Source organism: Mesoplodon mirus (assembly GCF_964341445.2).
Source record: "Mesoplodon mirus genome assembly, chromosome: 3".
Classification (NCBI taxonomy): domain Eukaryota; kingdom Metazoa; phylum Chordata; class Mammalia; order Artiodactyla; family Ziphiidae; genus Mesoplodon; species Mesoplodon mirus.
In genome coordinates, this window is record NC_138978.1 from 197,734,253 (window position 1) to 197,751,490 (window position 17,238).

A 17,238-nucleotide genomic window follows, 5' to 3' on the forward strand; every position below is an offset into this window, starting at 1 on the left:
AATAAAGACTTAAAAAATGGTCCACTTCAAAAAATAAAAAAAATTAAAAAAAAAAAACCTTGAGCTGACAAAGTCATTGTATGGTTAGAAAAAATAGACCGGTACTGAGCAATTGTCAGGGAGGAAGAAATTTCCCTCTACCCTTCTAGGTTCCTCTGGCTGGTCTAAGAATTAAATTGACATGAAACATTAACAGGAGAAAATCACGCAAAGTTTCATAACATGTCTTCATGGGAGAGATCCACAAAAACTGAGTAACTCCCCCAAATGGCCAAAACCCTCACCTTAAATACCGTCTTCAACTAAAGACAAAAGAGGAAGTTGGGCGTAGTGGTTTGGGACCTCAAAGGGGAGAAAGGCAATTTACATGGAGATGGAAAAGCAAATGCTTGGTGAGCAAGTGTTTGCTGAGCCAGCAGACACAATGGGACAGAGTGGACTCTGGTCTCCAAGCCCTGCCAACTTCCCCACCACACCTGGCCCGTATTCTTTGCAGAGATCTCTGGCAGATAGCTCTATTTTGGGAACAGGCCCTCTATCGAAATTCTTTTAGGCAGCTGGGGGAAGGTCAGAGTTTCTCCCTGCGTCTTTTGTCCTTGATTGTTTTCAGCTCAAAATAATCCATATCCCAAAGAGACATTTTGGGGTGGAAATTTTGCTCCCCTACACTATAAAGTCCGCATATGTAGACCTTAGCGAAGGGAGGTACATACAGTTTTCATTAGATTAAACACTGCAAAGCTGGTATACTCTGAAGACGTCATACACAAGCCATGCCCGTTGGAACACTTAGAAACCTGCTGCCGGTGTGCGTCCATTTTCCAGAGGGAAAGATGCTGCGTGGACTGTCCCTTTCAAGATTAGGCCTGTTTCTGGGACATTATATTCTCAAGAGATCTTTTTTTTTTTCTTTTTTAAATTTTTTTTTTTTTTTTGGCTGTGTTGAGTCTTCATTGCTGCACACGGGCTTTCTCTAGTTGCAGCGAGCAGGGCCTACTCTTCGTCGCGGTGCGCGGGCTTCTCGTTCTGGCTTCTCTTGTTGTGGAGCATGGGCTCTAGGCGCGCGAGCTTCAGTAGTTTCAGCACACAGTCTCAGTAGTTGTGGCACACGGGCTCTAGGGCGCACGGACTTCAGTACTTGGGGCATGTGGGCTCAGTAGTTGTGGCGCACATGCTTGGTGGCTCCGCGGCATGTCGGATCTTCCCAGACCAGAGATTGAACCTGCGTCCCCTGCATTGGCAGGCAGGTTCTTAACCACTGGACCACCAGCTAAGTCCCCTCGAGATCTTAAGTTTTTCCAAGGCAACTCTAAATTTCTCAGCAGTGGACAAATTGAGAGTGGCAATTCAGATATTCTTTTATCTGGCAATAATCTTCCTTCCTCCCAGCTTTCCCTGCCCTACTTTTCCTGCTGTGATCATTTTTCAACCACACTGGGACCACTAGTCTATTAATTTCTCTATTTTCTCCCAACATGTGTGCCATCTTCTGTCTTCCTTTCCCATCGTATCCAACTTAGATTATGTACTGTGGGGTTAACTTCAGCACACCTGCCACAAACCTTGGTGATTTCGTTCAGTTGCTTCATTTGAAACGTTCACTTTCAGTGACAGTTTACCTAGTGCAGCAAAACAAATTAGTACTTCATATAGGAGAAGAAAATAACATTAAACTGAGATTTTTAAGACAGGGGGAAGAGTTGGTTATTTGACTTTAAGTCAAGCTATCAAAAACTATTAGTTTCGAGATGTCCCTCTTTGTGTACGTCTATGATAAAATGTGAATTCAGAATTAGTCAAGATTTCACAACAGTAATCTCCGTCTATACTGAGGGACGCTTAAGCTCTTGTATGTATCAAGGACTTAAAAATATTCCCACTCTAGGTTTTTTCCTTATAAACTAATTACTGATACACATAAGGTATATTTTGGGCGTATTTTTTTATTACATCATTTGATGATAATGTTGTTGTGGGAACAGCCTAAATATTCACCAAAAGGGAATTAAATTAATATTGTGTATCTGTACAATGGAATAAAAGGCAGCCATTAAAAGTTATGTTGAAAAAAAAAAGTTATGTTGAATATTTAATGATGAGAGGATGTTAGTGATTTCTTAAAAAATAGGTTAAAAACTGTATTTAGTATGATCAAATTATTTTGAAAAATATTAATAAATACCCAGAAAAAAAGAGGGAGGAGTGGTGGCAAATATTAATAGTAGACATTTAGATCAGTGGGATAAAATTGAAAGTCCAGAAATAAATCCTTACATTTATGGTCAACTGTTTTTCAATAAGGGTGCCAAAAAAATTCAATAGGGGAAAGAGTAGTCTTTTCAGCAAATGGTGGTGGGACCAGATATCCACATGCAAAAAGTGAAAGTGGGTCCCTGCCTCACACTATACACAAAAATTCACTCAAAATGGATAGACTCAAATGTAAGAGCTAAGATTTTAAAACTCCTAGAAGAAAACCTAGGAGTGATCTTCATGACCTTGGGTTAGGCAAAACCTTCTTAGATATGACACCAAAAGCACAAGGGAAAAAAGAAAAAAATAGATCAGTTTAAAACTTTTGTGCTAGAAATGATGTCAAGAAAGTGAAAAGACAGCTCACAGATTGGGAGAAATGATTTGTAATTCATATATCTGATAAGAGCCTTATATCCAGAGTATATAAAGAAGTCTGACAACCCAACAATAAAAAGAAAAGTAACCCAGTTTTTAAAAGGGCAAACAGTTTGAATAGACATTTCTCCATAGAAGATATACAAATAGCCAATAAACATAAGAAAAAAACGCTCAATACTATTATTAGGGAAATACAAATCAAAACCACAAGGAGATACCACTTCACACCAACTAGGATTGCTATTTAAAAGAGAAAAATGACAGACAATAAAAAGTTTTATATGGAGAAACTGGAACCTTCTTACATTGCTGATGGGAGTGTAAAGTGGTACACAACCATTCTGGAAAACAGTCTGGCAGTTGCTCAAAATGTTAAGCATAGAGTCACCATGTAACCCAGAAATTCTACTCCTGCACTCCAAGAAACTCAAAAACAGGTGTTCAAACAAAAACTTGTACAGGAATATTCATAGCAGCATTATTCCCGACAATCAGAACCTGGAAACAATCCAATGTGTGTTATAAATGGATCTTTAAAAAGTGGCATATCCATACATTGGAATATTATTCAGCAATAAAAAATTAAGTACTGATACATGCTACAATTTGGATGAATCTTGGAAACATTAAGTTAAGTGAAAGAGGTCAGTCACAAAAGACCACATATTGTGATTCCACTTACATGAAAGGTCCAGAATAAGCAAATTTACAGAGACAGGAAGCAGATCAGTGGTTGTCTAGGGCTGAGTAGGGGGGGCTGTGTGGTAGGGAAAAATGGGAAGTGATGGCTAATGGGTTTCTTTTTGGGGTAATGGAATGTTCTAAAATTATATTGTGGTGATGGTTGTACAACCCAGTACATTTTAAAATATTTAATTATACACTTAAAATGGGTGAATTGTACGGTATGTGAATCTCAAGAAAGCTTTCTAAAGTGTTAATAGTAGCTCTTCCTGGAAGGTGAGCTTATGCTGGTTTTTATCTTTTTGTTCATTTGTATCCTCTGCAGTGAACAAACGTTTCTAGTCATAAGAAAAAAGGAAGTTATTCGTTTAAATGGTTTGTCTAAGCAAGGTAACTTCTTAGAATTAAGTATAGAAGTTCTTGGGTTTAAGACCATTCTTAAGTTAAATAACTGTCTTCAGAAGAAAACTGCTCCGTTCTCCCAAGCCATTCCTACATCTTCTAATTGTCCTCTTCTGTAAAATAGAGGAACATTTTTGTTTTTTTTTTCCATCAAATAATGATATCTGGTGGGTGTTTCTACTTTTCTCATCTTGTGTGGTGATTCATTCCAGGCTGAATGCCTTTCCATTTTTGACTTTTCATTGTTTGTGACATCCCAAGAACCTCTGCACTTTAAAAATCTTAATTTGCAATGGTAATACATTCAGTGTGGTTTCACAAATTGGGTTTAATACTTTAATCCACTTTAGCACATCCTTCCCTTACCCCATGACCAGTTAGCATTTGGTGGTAATCCCTTCACAGTGATAAATACAAGCAACAGTGTTTTGCAAAAAAAAAAAAAAAAGAAAAAATCTTAAATTTCAATTTGACAGTATAATAATATACTGTGGGAATTAAAATGACTGTGTTAAAATAGATTATAACTAGTCTGAAAGATTATATAAAAGTATTTTAAAGAATTGGAGATTTTCTCTTTATTATAGCATATGTTCATATGTTGATTAATTCTTTTTTGCAGGTGGGTGGATCAATCAGTATCAGATGATAACTGGGCTTAAGGAAAATAACTTTCAAGTCATACTTGCTTAAAAGAGGTCTACTTAGTCAAAAGGCTACATTGCTTAAACAGTGAGAAAAATCCATGAAAAGGTAATAATATCAAATTTTCTTCTTAGACATAGGCCATGAGATTAGAAATAACTACATTAAAGGGAGGGGGAACCAGACCACAAAATCTGGTATAATTCATAGAAAAACACTTCCGAAAGTTAAAAGCACTATAAAATAGAAATTATTATTATTATTATGTGAAGCAAGAAGATATATGGTCTTAAAGAACATGAACATAAGCCTTTGCGAGAAATTTCAAGTTCAAGGTTTTTGCTTATGTTTTTGAATTTTATCCTTGAAGTCAGTGTTCTGAAAAACAGCCGGAGTTCTGCAGAGGCGCCTGGAAATTGGGAATGTGGGTAGCAGCCTTCAGTTTTCTACCAAGGGGTGATTTCATTTAAATACTGGGTCTGGAGCTTAAAAAAAAATGGAAAAAAGCTTGGAAACCAACGCTGGTTTTCAGTGACCACGTACGTAAACGTTTACATCTTTGCAGTTGCGACCTGCCCCTGAATTCTAAGGTGGAAAAGGGAAAGCCCTTATATGGCGATGCAGACAGACCCACAGCTGGGCTAGAACCCGCTGTCAGAAGTGTTTGCTACATAACAGCCCAGATTTGTGTCACAGAGCCGAGGATGCAGTTGTGTGTGTACCCCTTGGAGACTTTGCTTAAGCAAAAGACCAGTGGGTGGGGCGTCGGAGAAATGCTGTCAGGTACAAGATACACGTTTCCACTCAGGATTATTATGTAATACTTATTTTGGAGGAAAAAGAATCACACTGAGGCTTTATCAGAGCCCTTTGCTAAGATTGCCTGCCTGTCTCCGGTCTGCCTCACCTGCTGTAATTCCTTGAGGGCAGAGACCCTGAATTTTCCCCTTTTTGTCACCAACATCTTTGTAGGCCTTGGCACATCAAAAATATTTGAATGATTTACAAGGATGTAATAATCTACCAAGTTACCAACTAAACGATAAGAATTTATTCTCCAGTTTAAGGTAATTGCTGGCTCTCAGAGTAGAGAGAGCTGCTAACAGGAGCTGATTGTAGATTCTCATTGGGTAAGATAACAACCAAAGGGAGTTCCTGGCCCCTAATATGCTCCACCTTAAGCATTCTTGTTCCTACACCTGGAGTATCTCCTTTTTATTTATTTTTAAAATTTTTTTTATTTATTTATTTATTTTTGGCTGTGTTGGGTCTTCGTTGCTGTGCACGGGCTTTCTCTAGTTGTGGCGAGTGGGGGCTACTCTTTGTTGCCTCATTGGGGCTTCTCACTGTGGTGGCCTCTCGTTGCGGAGCACAGGCTCTAGGCATGTGGGCTTCAGTAGTTGTGGCACGAGGGCTCAGTAGTTGTGGCTCGCAGGCTCTAGAGCGCAGGCTCAGTAGTTGTGGCACACGGGCTTAGTTGCTCCGCGGCACGTGGGGTCTTCCCGGAGCAGAGATTGAACCCGTGTCCCCTGCATTGGCAGGCAGATTCTTATCCACTGCACCACTAGGGAAGTCCCAGTATCTCCTTTTTATAAGAGTGGGTCGTACAAAAGCTTGCACCACAAGCTTGGTTAGCTTGTTTCTCTGAAAGGTAATAGATTTAGATAAGTGTGCCACTTGGATTATTCCTAAAAAGCATTACAAATATTTCTGGATTAGGATTCAACTTTGAGAAACGTGAAGATGCTACATTTCCTAAGTCAAATAAAATTTCACTATGAATATGGCTGCTGTAACTTTACCTCACTCGCTTTCTATAAATAGCCAAGTATCAATTTGTATGTCTATAATTATAATTTTCATCTTGTGAGTAAAAAAATCAGTATTTAGTTTACCTTTCAATTACTTAAAAAAAAAACCTATGCTATAATCTGAATGTTTGTGTCATCCCAAAATTCGTCTGTTGAAATCTTAACTCCCAACATGACAGTCTTAGGAGGTGAGACTTTGGGGAGATGCTTAGGGCATAAAGGTGGAGCCCTCATGAATGGGATTAGTGTTCTCATAAAAGAGACCCCACAGAACTTCCTCGCCCCTTCCATTGTGTGAGGACACGGTGAGAAGGCACCGTCTATGAATGAGGAACTGGACCCTCACCAGACACCGAATTGCTGGCACGGTGTTGATCTTGGACTTCCCAGCCTCCAGAATTATGAGAAATAAATTTCTTTTGTTTACAGAACAACAGTCTATGGTATTTTGTTAGAGCATCTGGAACAGATTAAGACACCGTAGTAGCTTAAATATGTTATACAGTAGGATGTGGAATCGATTTCCTTTTACAATGTAAGAAATTGGAAAATGAATGTAATAAATCATTTTACTTAGCCTTTCTTATGTTTATCTTTTATGTAGATAGATTTCATAATGACAAAAAAAAAAAGAAGAAAAGAAAAAAAGGAATCATGAGTCACCCACGGAGGATGCCAGGGAACTGTGACATAATAAGAAATATGTATTTGGTGTCTACACTGGCTTCCTGGCACAGAGCTCCTGAAACACTTGGAATTTCTTGAGTGATCCGGTAAAATGAGACCTCTTTGCTTATTTATAACTAGCCTCTTTCAACCACACCTGAAGTTATGTTAATGAGGTGACTTAGAAAAGACCCTAAGGATGGGACTGAGGGGAGGCTGGGGTGATTAGAGGGTCAGACCTTTCAGCCCCACCCACTGACCTCGGGGGAGGGGCGAGGGGCTGGAGATGGACTTAATCACCAATGGCCAATGATATAATTGATCGCGCCTAAGAAATGAAGCCTCCGTAAAAACTCTAAACAACAGGTTTTGGAGAGTATCTGGGTTGGTGAACACGTCAAAGTGCTGGGAGTGGTGGGCATGGATGCTCCACCCCTCCCCCCATACCTGTGCATCTTGTCCCTTTGGCTGTTCCTGAGTTGTATCCTTTATAATAAATGGGTGATAGTAAGTGCTTTCCTAACTTCTGTGAGCAAATGATCAAGCTGAGGAGAGGGTTGTGGGGATCTCCGATTTATAGCTGGTTGGTCAGAAGTACAGGTACCTGGGATTTGCAACTAGCATCTCAAGTTGGGGATGGTCTTTGGGGACTGTGCCTCTTGGGTAGTTAAATGGGACAGAAAATCCCACACATCTGGCCTCAGAAGTTTTATGAGTAGAAGAAATAGTCATATTTTTATTTTAGGAACCAACCTATCATTCTAACAACTTATAAATAAAAAGAGAATCAAACAGTTGTCTGGCCTTCCTGTACAAACTATACCTGAGGGTAACCATTAGTTGATGAAATGGTTTCCCTTTGTAGAGAGCTTCCAGCTAAGAAGCGAAGCAGGCCTCATAGATCCAGAAAAACCACAGGGCTGCAGCCTCCAATGAAATAACGGGTGTAAGCAGAGATCACCAACGGCTGCTAAAAGCATTAGGTGAAAAATGGACAGACCTTCATAGTGTTATGAGTCAGCCTGGCAGGGCCTGAGCCCTCTGAACAGTCCCAGCGTCACAGAAACAGACAGATACTCCGTGCTTCCCGTTGGAAGTACACAAAACCACTTACACCGTCCCCTTTCACGCCAAAAAAATTGAACCTAAATCTGATTGAGCCTCTAAATGTATGAATTTACAGAAAATAAAAGAGACAGAGGAGGCTTTTAAACAACATCAGTAGCATGCAATTAGCAAGATTCAGACTGTGGAAAAACTTACAGGAAAATATGACAAATACATTTCAAGGAAAAGAAAGAAAGTGAGCCTGACCGAAACAGGAGGAACCCATGGCTTAGAAGAGACATAGAAACTGAATGTAACAACACGTGACCCTTATTTGGCTCTTAACTTAGACAAACTGGTCGTTAAAAAAAAAAAAATTCAAGAGCTACCAAGAAGGCTTTCTCTACTAAAGGCAAAGACAGGGTCACAAACCCCACCCACTGTCTTTGACTTTTCTTGGCGTAAATCCTGTAATTAAAGAGGTGTGCCTTTTAGTTCAGCCTTCTTGTCCAGAGCTCACACCCTTTACAAGTCAGCACATTAAACCTCATCAGTCACAGATTCTCAGACTTTGCTGAGTTCCTGAGCTTGTTTCCCAAGGGCGGGCGTCAGTGAAACATCTACAGCTCGAAGGTGATGATTTTTCTAAAAGTCCCTGGAAATGGGGCGATCATACAGAAAAAAGGGAAAACTCAGAAATCAAATATCACTGACTTCATCAGTGTGCTGAGCTCCCTGGTCTTTACACATTTGATTCTTCAGAGTCCATTGCAAGTGATACGCTGGTCAAGGGGGATGGAGCAGGCCTGGCGAAGATGGTGATGTTCTGATTTCTTGTTTTGTCTTTGGAATTTTTTTTTTCTGTATGTCTTAATAGGAATGAACAAGAGTTTAGAAGACTAAATATTTCAAACCAACCAGTGAAGCCCTTTGGTGCAGTTTTGACTCCAAAGCAGCAAGACTGTCTCCTGGTCTCCCAGGGCCATACGCCACGGGGTCACTTTTCAAATTAAGGTGAAATCCAAGTGAAGGTGGAAAGGCAAGGTGTGAGGTCCTTCGACAGCGTCCCTGGTAGGTAACCAACCACTCTCTATAAACACCTCCAATGGTAGGAAATCTCAGCCACATTTTATGACGCTTCACGGTTGTCTCACCAGGAGCCAATCTGCCCCATTTCCCAGGACAGCACTTCGAGTCTTAGAGACAGTGTTCTCATCCCCACCCCGAGTCAGTGATTCCTACCTGGAGTCTAGGGAATGTGAGGCGACAGCCATCCTATTGGACAATATCAGCTCCTTGGAGCAGCCAAGGCTAGCAGTTGGGGGCCTTTCCTTAGAGGCCATGATGCTCTGTTGAGGTTAAAAATTTATTTCAGTGGTTAGAAAGCAAGAACATATGCTAAAGTCTTTAAAAATGGTTTTATTTTATTTTTTTAAAGATTTTTTGGTTTTGACGTGGACCATTTTTAAAGTCTTTATTGAATTTGTTACAATATTGCTTCTGTTTTATGTTTTGGTTTTTTGGCTACAAGGCATGTGGGAGCTTAGCTCCCCCAGTGCAGGGGGTGTGGGATCGAACCCACAGCCCCTGTGTTGGAAGGTGAAGTCTTAACCACTGGACCACCAGGGAAGTCCCTAAAAGTGGTTTTAAAACCACTCTCAAGTTTTCTCTTCCCCAGGGTAAACATTGCTTGCTCTTTGAACTACTGGTAATACAGGTTTATATATTTTTAAAAATATAATAAATAATGAAGTATAAATTATATATAATAAATTACATGTATATTATATTAAAATATATATGTATATTATTAGAAAAGGGTCGCCTAACCCACACTCACTTTTAGGACAAGACCTAGCAACTGTACACATCACTTGTACTCACATCTCATTGGCTGGAGTGTTGCCACGTGGCTGCACCTGCCTTCAGGGAGCTGGGAGAGGTAGTGTGTGTCTGGGGACCGAGGTGCCGGGGTACTTTTCCTCCTCTGGAAGGAGGAAAGAAGGCAGCGTGGGGAGGCTCTTGGCATCTCTGCCACGCTAACTCTAAATAGAAGCTATGCAACCACATAGCATAATGACAGCGTGTCCTGGTTTTGTCACCAGGCCCGGCGGTGAGGCTGCGTAAGGGTCACGGGGGTGGAGGCCCACAGAACGGAGCCCGTATTCGGTTCAGGAATCGTAGAAGTTAGTGCACGTGATGAGCACACACCACAGCTTCGTAAGAGCAGGGAAAACAGGGAAGGGGCACCGGCCTCACCAAGAAGTCCGGGAGGAGGCAGCTCCGCGCCAGCAGGGTCCCTGGGTGGTGATGGTTTCAGGACACCCGTGAGCGGGACTCACCCTCGGCTGGGACAGGGCCTCGGGCAGCGCCTGGACATCCAGCAGTGTCAGGTCGGGTCCTCCAGCTGAGAGCCTTCAGCGTCTGACTCTGGGGGGTCTGCCTGGAGGTGGGCAGGTGCTGCCCCAGGGCCTCTCATCTCCAGCAGTTACTCTGTGCCAGCGAAGGTTTCCATGACCTTACAAGGCAAGTCCTTAAATTCATTCTCTAAGTCTGTGAGTCTGTTCCTGTTTTGTAAATAAGTTCATTGGTAGCATTTTTCTTTTTAGATTCCGCATATCGATATCGTATATTTGTCTTACTAACACAACATTGTTAATCACCTATGCTTCGATATACAATAAAAATAAAAATTAAACAAACAAAAAACAAAGTCCTCATCTAAAGGAACGCCCTTAGCTCACCATACGGACGCACTCACAGTCTGGCACCCGACGCTTTAGAACAACTAGCCTGCCGGTTGACACTGGCCGTTGGGACTCCACTTTGCTGAACAAAGCTTGAATCCGAGGAGTTTCACACCAGATGAGCAGGAAGCACAAACTGCAGCGTGACCGTCCTAAACGGAGAGTTTCACTGAAATATTCAAATACAGGGAACGTGTGTGAAAGACGTTTCTTCTGGGCTGACGAACACCCGTTCAGTCCACCTCCAGTCACAATTCCGGGTTTTGTTTGGGAATCTAGTCTTCCTCTCGGTCCGTCTGGTTGAGGGGGAGTCTGGGGGCGACTTGTGACCTAGCCAGACCTCTCAGAGCCCCACGGTCCCTGGACAAGCGTGACTGGGTCGGGATTGGCACGTGACTCATTCCAGCGACTAGAAAAGCAGGTTCCTTTCATTCTGCTGCCATCTTGCCATGTGGAGCATATGACAATAAAAGAACTTTTTTTTTTAGCCCAGGATCCAGCCACGTTTCACGTCTGCTCTCCATTGGGGCTTCTTAGCCACGAGATCCAGGAAATCCTTCTCCATCCCTGTTTTGTTTTTCTCCTTACACCAGTTTGTAGTGGGTTTTCTGTAACTTGCAGAAGAAAAAACATCCTAACTGATACATTTGAGATTATTCCTAGCTCTCCTAAATGGAAACGTACACAATAAACAATTAAAATAATTAATTAAATAAGATCATTAAAAACCAAGTAAAATATCTGACTAGTTCATCTGTTTGCATGAATGAGCTGTTATATAGCAGAGACATACAAAGCGTCGCTGTTCTACACCGTCCTGCCAGAATCTGAAGCCCTAGCCTGATCACAGGCTGCAAGGATTCTTTGTCACACATTGCTCAGTAACGAATATTACTGTAGATTTAAGAGCTTGAAAATTCTGTCATTATCAAGAATTCAGCCTTAAATCTTCCTGGAACGACGTGGGAATATAAATAAGTTTAAAAGGCATCAAGCCATTCCTTCTTCTTTCTAACAGCCTCTTTTCTAGGAAGTCCAACTCTCCTTTTACACAGACCTCTTGTTCTCACCCTGTGGTTCTTAAAAAATGCCAACAATACTTCTTCTTACCACTTACAGTGAATAAATAATTCAGGGTAAAATAATACCCAATGGAACCTAGAACTGATAGACTTCTTCCAAGTCCTTTAAGATGTGTCTTCAAAAGAAAACACTGAAGGACACTATTATGGATTCCTCTATTCTTCTTAATAAGGTCAACATAATAACAACACTCATACTTCACATTGTCTGTTTGGCAAAGGCCCGTTTGACCGACAGGGTGGTGCCGGTAGCAGGCACGCGAACCCTGCAAGGCTCCTGCCTTGTGCGAGAGCAAGGTACGCGGGCAGAGGGGAACGGAAAGGTGTTCTATCACATCTTCTCTAACGAACGACCGCATCAGAGTTACCTTAGAAACAAAGGGCTTATCTCATCTTAAATATGGGCAGGGGCTTCCCTGGTGGTACAGCCGTTAAGAATCTACCTGCCAGTGCAGGGGACACGGGTTCGATCCCTGGTCCAGGAAGATCCCACATGCCGCGGAGCAACTAAGCCCGGGCGCTACAACTACTGAGCCTGCGCTCTAGAGCCCGCGAGCCACAACGACTGAGCCCACGCACCAGATCTACTGAGTCCCTCGCGCCTAGAGCCCGTGCTCCCCAACAAGAGAAGCCCTTGTACTGCAACGAAGAGTGGCCCCCGCTCACCGCAACTAGAGAGAGCCCGCGCGCAGCAACTAAAACCCAACGCAGCCAAAATAAGTAAGTAAATAAATTAATTTTAAAAAAAGATGGGCAGAGGATGGAGTTCTGGTCCTTTTTATTTTATTTTATTTTAATTTTATTTTATTTTGCAGTACGCGGGCCTCTCACTGCTGTTGGCCTCTCCCGTTGCGGAGCACAGGTTCCGGACGCGCAGGCCCAGCAGCCATGGCTCACGGGCCCAGCCGCTCTGCGGCATGTGGGATCTTCCCGAACCTGGGCACGAACCCGTGTCCCCTGCATCGGCAGGCGGACTCTCAACCACTGCGCCACCAGGGAAGCCCCCAGTCCTTTTTCGTAACTCATGTAGTTACTAGTTACGTAACAAGCCTCACAAGAAGTTAATCAACTATGTTTTATCCAAATCCGTTGGGTTGAAATTCCTCTGTCCTCAGTGGAATTAGAAAGCTACTGACTATCATCAGTGTGAGGCCCCTTCATGTAGCTGAACCCTGTATTAAAAGCTCTGTTTTGTGCTCAGTATCTTTTTTATGATTTCTTTTTTAAAAACCATCTTTAAATGGAAGGAGAGTTAATTTACAATGTTATATTGGTTTCAGGTATACAGCAAAGTGATTCCGTTTTATATATAGATGTATATATATATTCAATTGTAAATATATTCAACTGTATATATACATAATAGTCTTTTTCAGATTCTTTTCCATTATAGGTTATTATAAGATTTTTTTTTTGTGTGTGTGTTACGCGGGCCTCTCACTGTTGTGGCCTCGCCCGTTGCGGAGCACAGGCTCCGGACGCGCAGGCCCAGCGGCCATGGCTCATGGGCTTAGTTGCTCCGCGGCATGTGGGATCCTCCTGGACCGGGGCACGAACCCGTGTCCCCTGTATCAGCAGGTGGACTCTCAACCACTGTGCCGCCAGGGAAGCCCTATTATAAGATATTGAATATAGCTCCCTGTGCTCTACAGTAGGTCCTTGTTGTTTATCTATTCTATATATACATGTTAATCCCAAACTCCTAATTTATCTCTGCCCCTGTGCTGAATATCTTAACTCCTTTAACCCAGTCATTCTCAACTGGGCTGATTTTATCCCCAGGGGACATTTGGCAATGTGCACAGACTTTTTTGGTTGTCACAACTGGAGGGCAAATGCTACTGGCGTCTAGTGGGTAGAGGGCAGGGATGCTCTAAACACCCTACAATGCGCACGATGGTTCTACACACAAACACACACACACACGGACACACATGGACACACATGCACACAGCCCTCCAAAGAATTATCCTCCAGTGTTAATAGTACCAAGGTTGATAAACTATTTATCTTCTTAGTATATTCTTATTTTCCAGACCTTTAGTAATCATTTGAATTTTCTTTCTGATTTTTTAAAATATTTATTTTATTTTTGGCTGCATTGGGTCTTCATTGCTGCGCCTGGGCTTTCTCTAGCTGTGGCGAGCAGGGGCTACTCTTTGTTGTGGTGGCTTCTCGTTTCGGAGCATGGGCTCTAGGTGTGTGGGCTTTGGTAGTTGTGGCACATGGGCTTCAGTAGTTGTGGTGCGCGGGCTTCAGTAGTTGTGGCACGCAGGCTCAGCAGTTGTGGCTCGCGGGCTCTAGAGCGCAGGCTCTGTAGTAGTGGCTCATGGGCTTAGTTGCTCCACGGCATGTGGGATCTTCCTGGACCAGGGCTCGAACCTGTGTCCCCTATATTGGCAGATGGATTCTTAACCACTGCACCACCAGGGAAGTCCTTAATCATTTGAATTTGCTTTGAACCTCTTCTCTAACTTACATTACCCTACTTGGATTTGTGACTTACACGTGAGCCTGTTTGTTACTGAAAACTAAGGACACTGACTTCATAATTGCTTTATAATTCCCTCCATCTGTGATACTTGTTAAAGAATAATTTAGTGACATGTCCTGTATGAAGGTTATAGACACAGAACTGCTCTGGGGATATAAATGACCCACTTCAAATGCCTGTAGGCATTTGGTTGAATTACTAGGGCACCCAAAGTTCTACTCCAATAAGATCATCAGAATATCCGAACCTGATAGAAAAGGAGAGGGGCTCAGGGTGGGGGCCTGGGAGAGGAAGTCTCCCTGAGCTGTAGTCAGAGGAGTAAGAGTGATAGAAACAGAAGGGGGAAGCCCCACAAGGCTGGCGCTTACAACTCTCTATGTGAGCAACCAAAGAAAGACGTTGGATGAGGCATCCCAGCCTCAGCTACATTTTACTGCGGCCTAAGGACACATATTTAAGATAACTTTTGCTAAGTTCTTAAACTTCTGTGACTTTTCCAACATTTGTTTACTTTTAATTCCCTATTTCTCAATAACGTGGAGCAGTGAAAACCCTTCAAATGAAAAGGCTTGTGTCTGGCTTCAAAAATGGCAGGAGTAGCCCTGTTTGAGGCTAACCTTGGAGAATGGGATTTCTGGAAGAGAAACCAGACTGTTCATAGCCAAGAAGGGGAGCCATCTGGGGAAATCCTGGGATCAGCAAGAAGAAATTTGGGACAGTGAGGGGCTGATGCTGGGGTCGGAAAAAGTGCTTCGAGTCCTCAGAAACGGGTGCTGGGTTCAGCTTTACATAGCGCCTCACTCATGCGAGGGTTTAATGTATGGTTTTCTGATTTTGATTAGCATTTTGCTTCTAACTACTGCTCTTAAATTCAAATTATAGCTTTCCAGAGGATAAAAAAAAAGAGAGAGAGAAGAAATATGCTGAGGTTTGCACGGAGATCAAGTAACCGTTCCTTCTAAAACCATAGGCTCTGCCGTTTGTTCCGTTTTTATGCCAGGTCTGACATTTCTCATGCTTGATGTCTACATATAAACATTCACATTGGAGAGTCTGAACAAAAGTCATTTGGTTGGCTGGAGTTCTGTAAGGAGTCTATAAAATGTTCTTGGAATTTTAGTTCCAAGCATGTTTTTATATTTAGATGACTCACAAAAACTTTATTTGCACACTGTCTACTTAGCATGAAAGATGATCTGAATGAATGTGAAAAAATAATTAATTTCAAATTTATGCCAGGGAAAGATTGCAGCTTACTGTCGCTCACGTTCCCTCTGCTTCTAACTCCAACTGCATTCCAACTCCTTCTGCTGGGGCCACTCAGTAGGCAAGAGGGGTGGGAATCACAGACCTGTGTGATGCCTTCTTCACTCTGGGCAGGACGGGGGTTGGGGGGCAGGGTAGGATAGAACTGATGTGAAGAACTAAAACCGGTGATGTCTAGTAGACAGACCCCCTGATTGTGCCATAATAGTTGGCCTGCCAGCAGGTTGATTTCTGCCCCTTGTACATGGGTATATTTTTGTTGATCCCAAAGAGCTGGAGAAGAACCAAACCAAGGCCGGGAGAATTAAAGGAGATCAGGGAGCAAAAGGGTTTCCTTCCTGAGGACCTGTCTGCTGCTGTGCCATCAGACAATCAGAGACCATTGTCCTTCCATCCTCCCTCTACCACTGATACTTAAGCTTCTCCCAGGAATTCCACAACCAGAAAGAGAAGGAGCAAATCAAACTATCAGATTAAGTCCCTTAGGAAATAGAGCCGCTGGAAGAGACAGACAACAACTTGTAAGAAAAACAGTAAGAAAAAACTAATAACACGAAGGAGATCTATGTGCAGCATAAAAGAGGCTCTCTAGATAAATCAAACCTTTCTTTTCTGACTAAAATTGTAGTAAAATGAAGGCCATTGCTGAGACTCAAATTAGAGGCCTGGAAAATTCAATGGAATAAAATCTCAAATGACAGAGCAAAAGCACAAAGGGAGAAATTGCATAGACAAACAAAAACATAAAGATAAGAGATTTGGAAGATAGACCTTGGAGGATAGATTCTAGAAGGAGGGCAAGGAGCAGGTGGAGAAGAGATAAAAATAGAAGAAAATATTTTTGCGTTGAAGAAAGACTAGAGTCTGCAACTTCAAACGGCTGACTAAGTTCCAGGCATAATTAACGAGAACCATTTCTAGGCATATATGAGTAAAATTTTTGAACTTCAACATAAAGATAAAATCTTATGAGTTTCCAGGAAAATACATGAGCAAACTATAAAGAAAGAGAATCAGACAGGCATGTGACTTATCTCCAGTTCTGGAGGTTAAAAGACAGTGGAGCAAACTTTGCAAAGTACTAAGAGAAAAGGATTGAAATCCAAGAATTCTATACCCAGGTGAATTATCACTTACCCATCAGTTTGAATGAAAGATACCTGTAAATATACAAGGATTCAGAGAACATATCATAGACAAACCACCAGTTGAGGAAAAAACTTGAGAAAGTGAGCTAAAATAACAAATTAATCTGAACAGAGCTTATATTGTATTAATTATCCATGATAGATAACAAATTACCCCAGAACTTAGGGGCTTGAAGCAATACTAATCTCTCACAGTTTTTGTGGATCAAGAGTGGCTTAGCGGGACTTCCCTGGTGGTCCAGTGGTTAAGACTCCACACTCCTAATGCAGGGGGCCCGCGTTCGATCCCTGGTCAGGGAACTAGATCCCACATGTCACAACTAAAAATGATCCTGCAGGCCGCAATGAAGATCCTGCGTGCTGCAAATGAGACCCAGCACAGCTAAATAAATTTTTAAAATGTACATTCTTTAAAAAAAAAAAAAAAAAGAGTGGCTTAGCTAGGAGGCTACAAAGATGAACTCACAGTGTGGGCCAGGGCTACAGTCACTTAAAGACTTACCTGGGGCTGCAGAATCTGCACCCAAGATGGGTCACTCATACGACCAGCAAGTTGGATGGCTGTTGACCAGAGGTCTTAGTTCCTCTGCACATGGGGAAATCAAGCAACAT

The 17,238-nt window shown here is 42.1% G+C and overlaps 1 long non-coding RNA gene across 1 annotated transcript; it reads left to right on the forward strand.

The window, feature by feature from the left end:
• The first annotated feature begins 4,341 nt into the window (after positions 1-4,341).
• On the forward strand, positions 4,342-10,149 carry LOC309799163. Its single transcript, XR_014293264.1, has 4 exons — positions 4,342-4,473; positions 6,781-6,949; positions 8,767-8,960; positions 9,995-10,149. It is a non-coding gene; the product is annotated as an uncharacterized lncRNA (long non-coding RNA).
• The last annotated feature ends 7,089 nt before the right edge of the window (positions 10,150-17,238 follow it).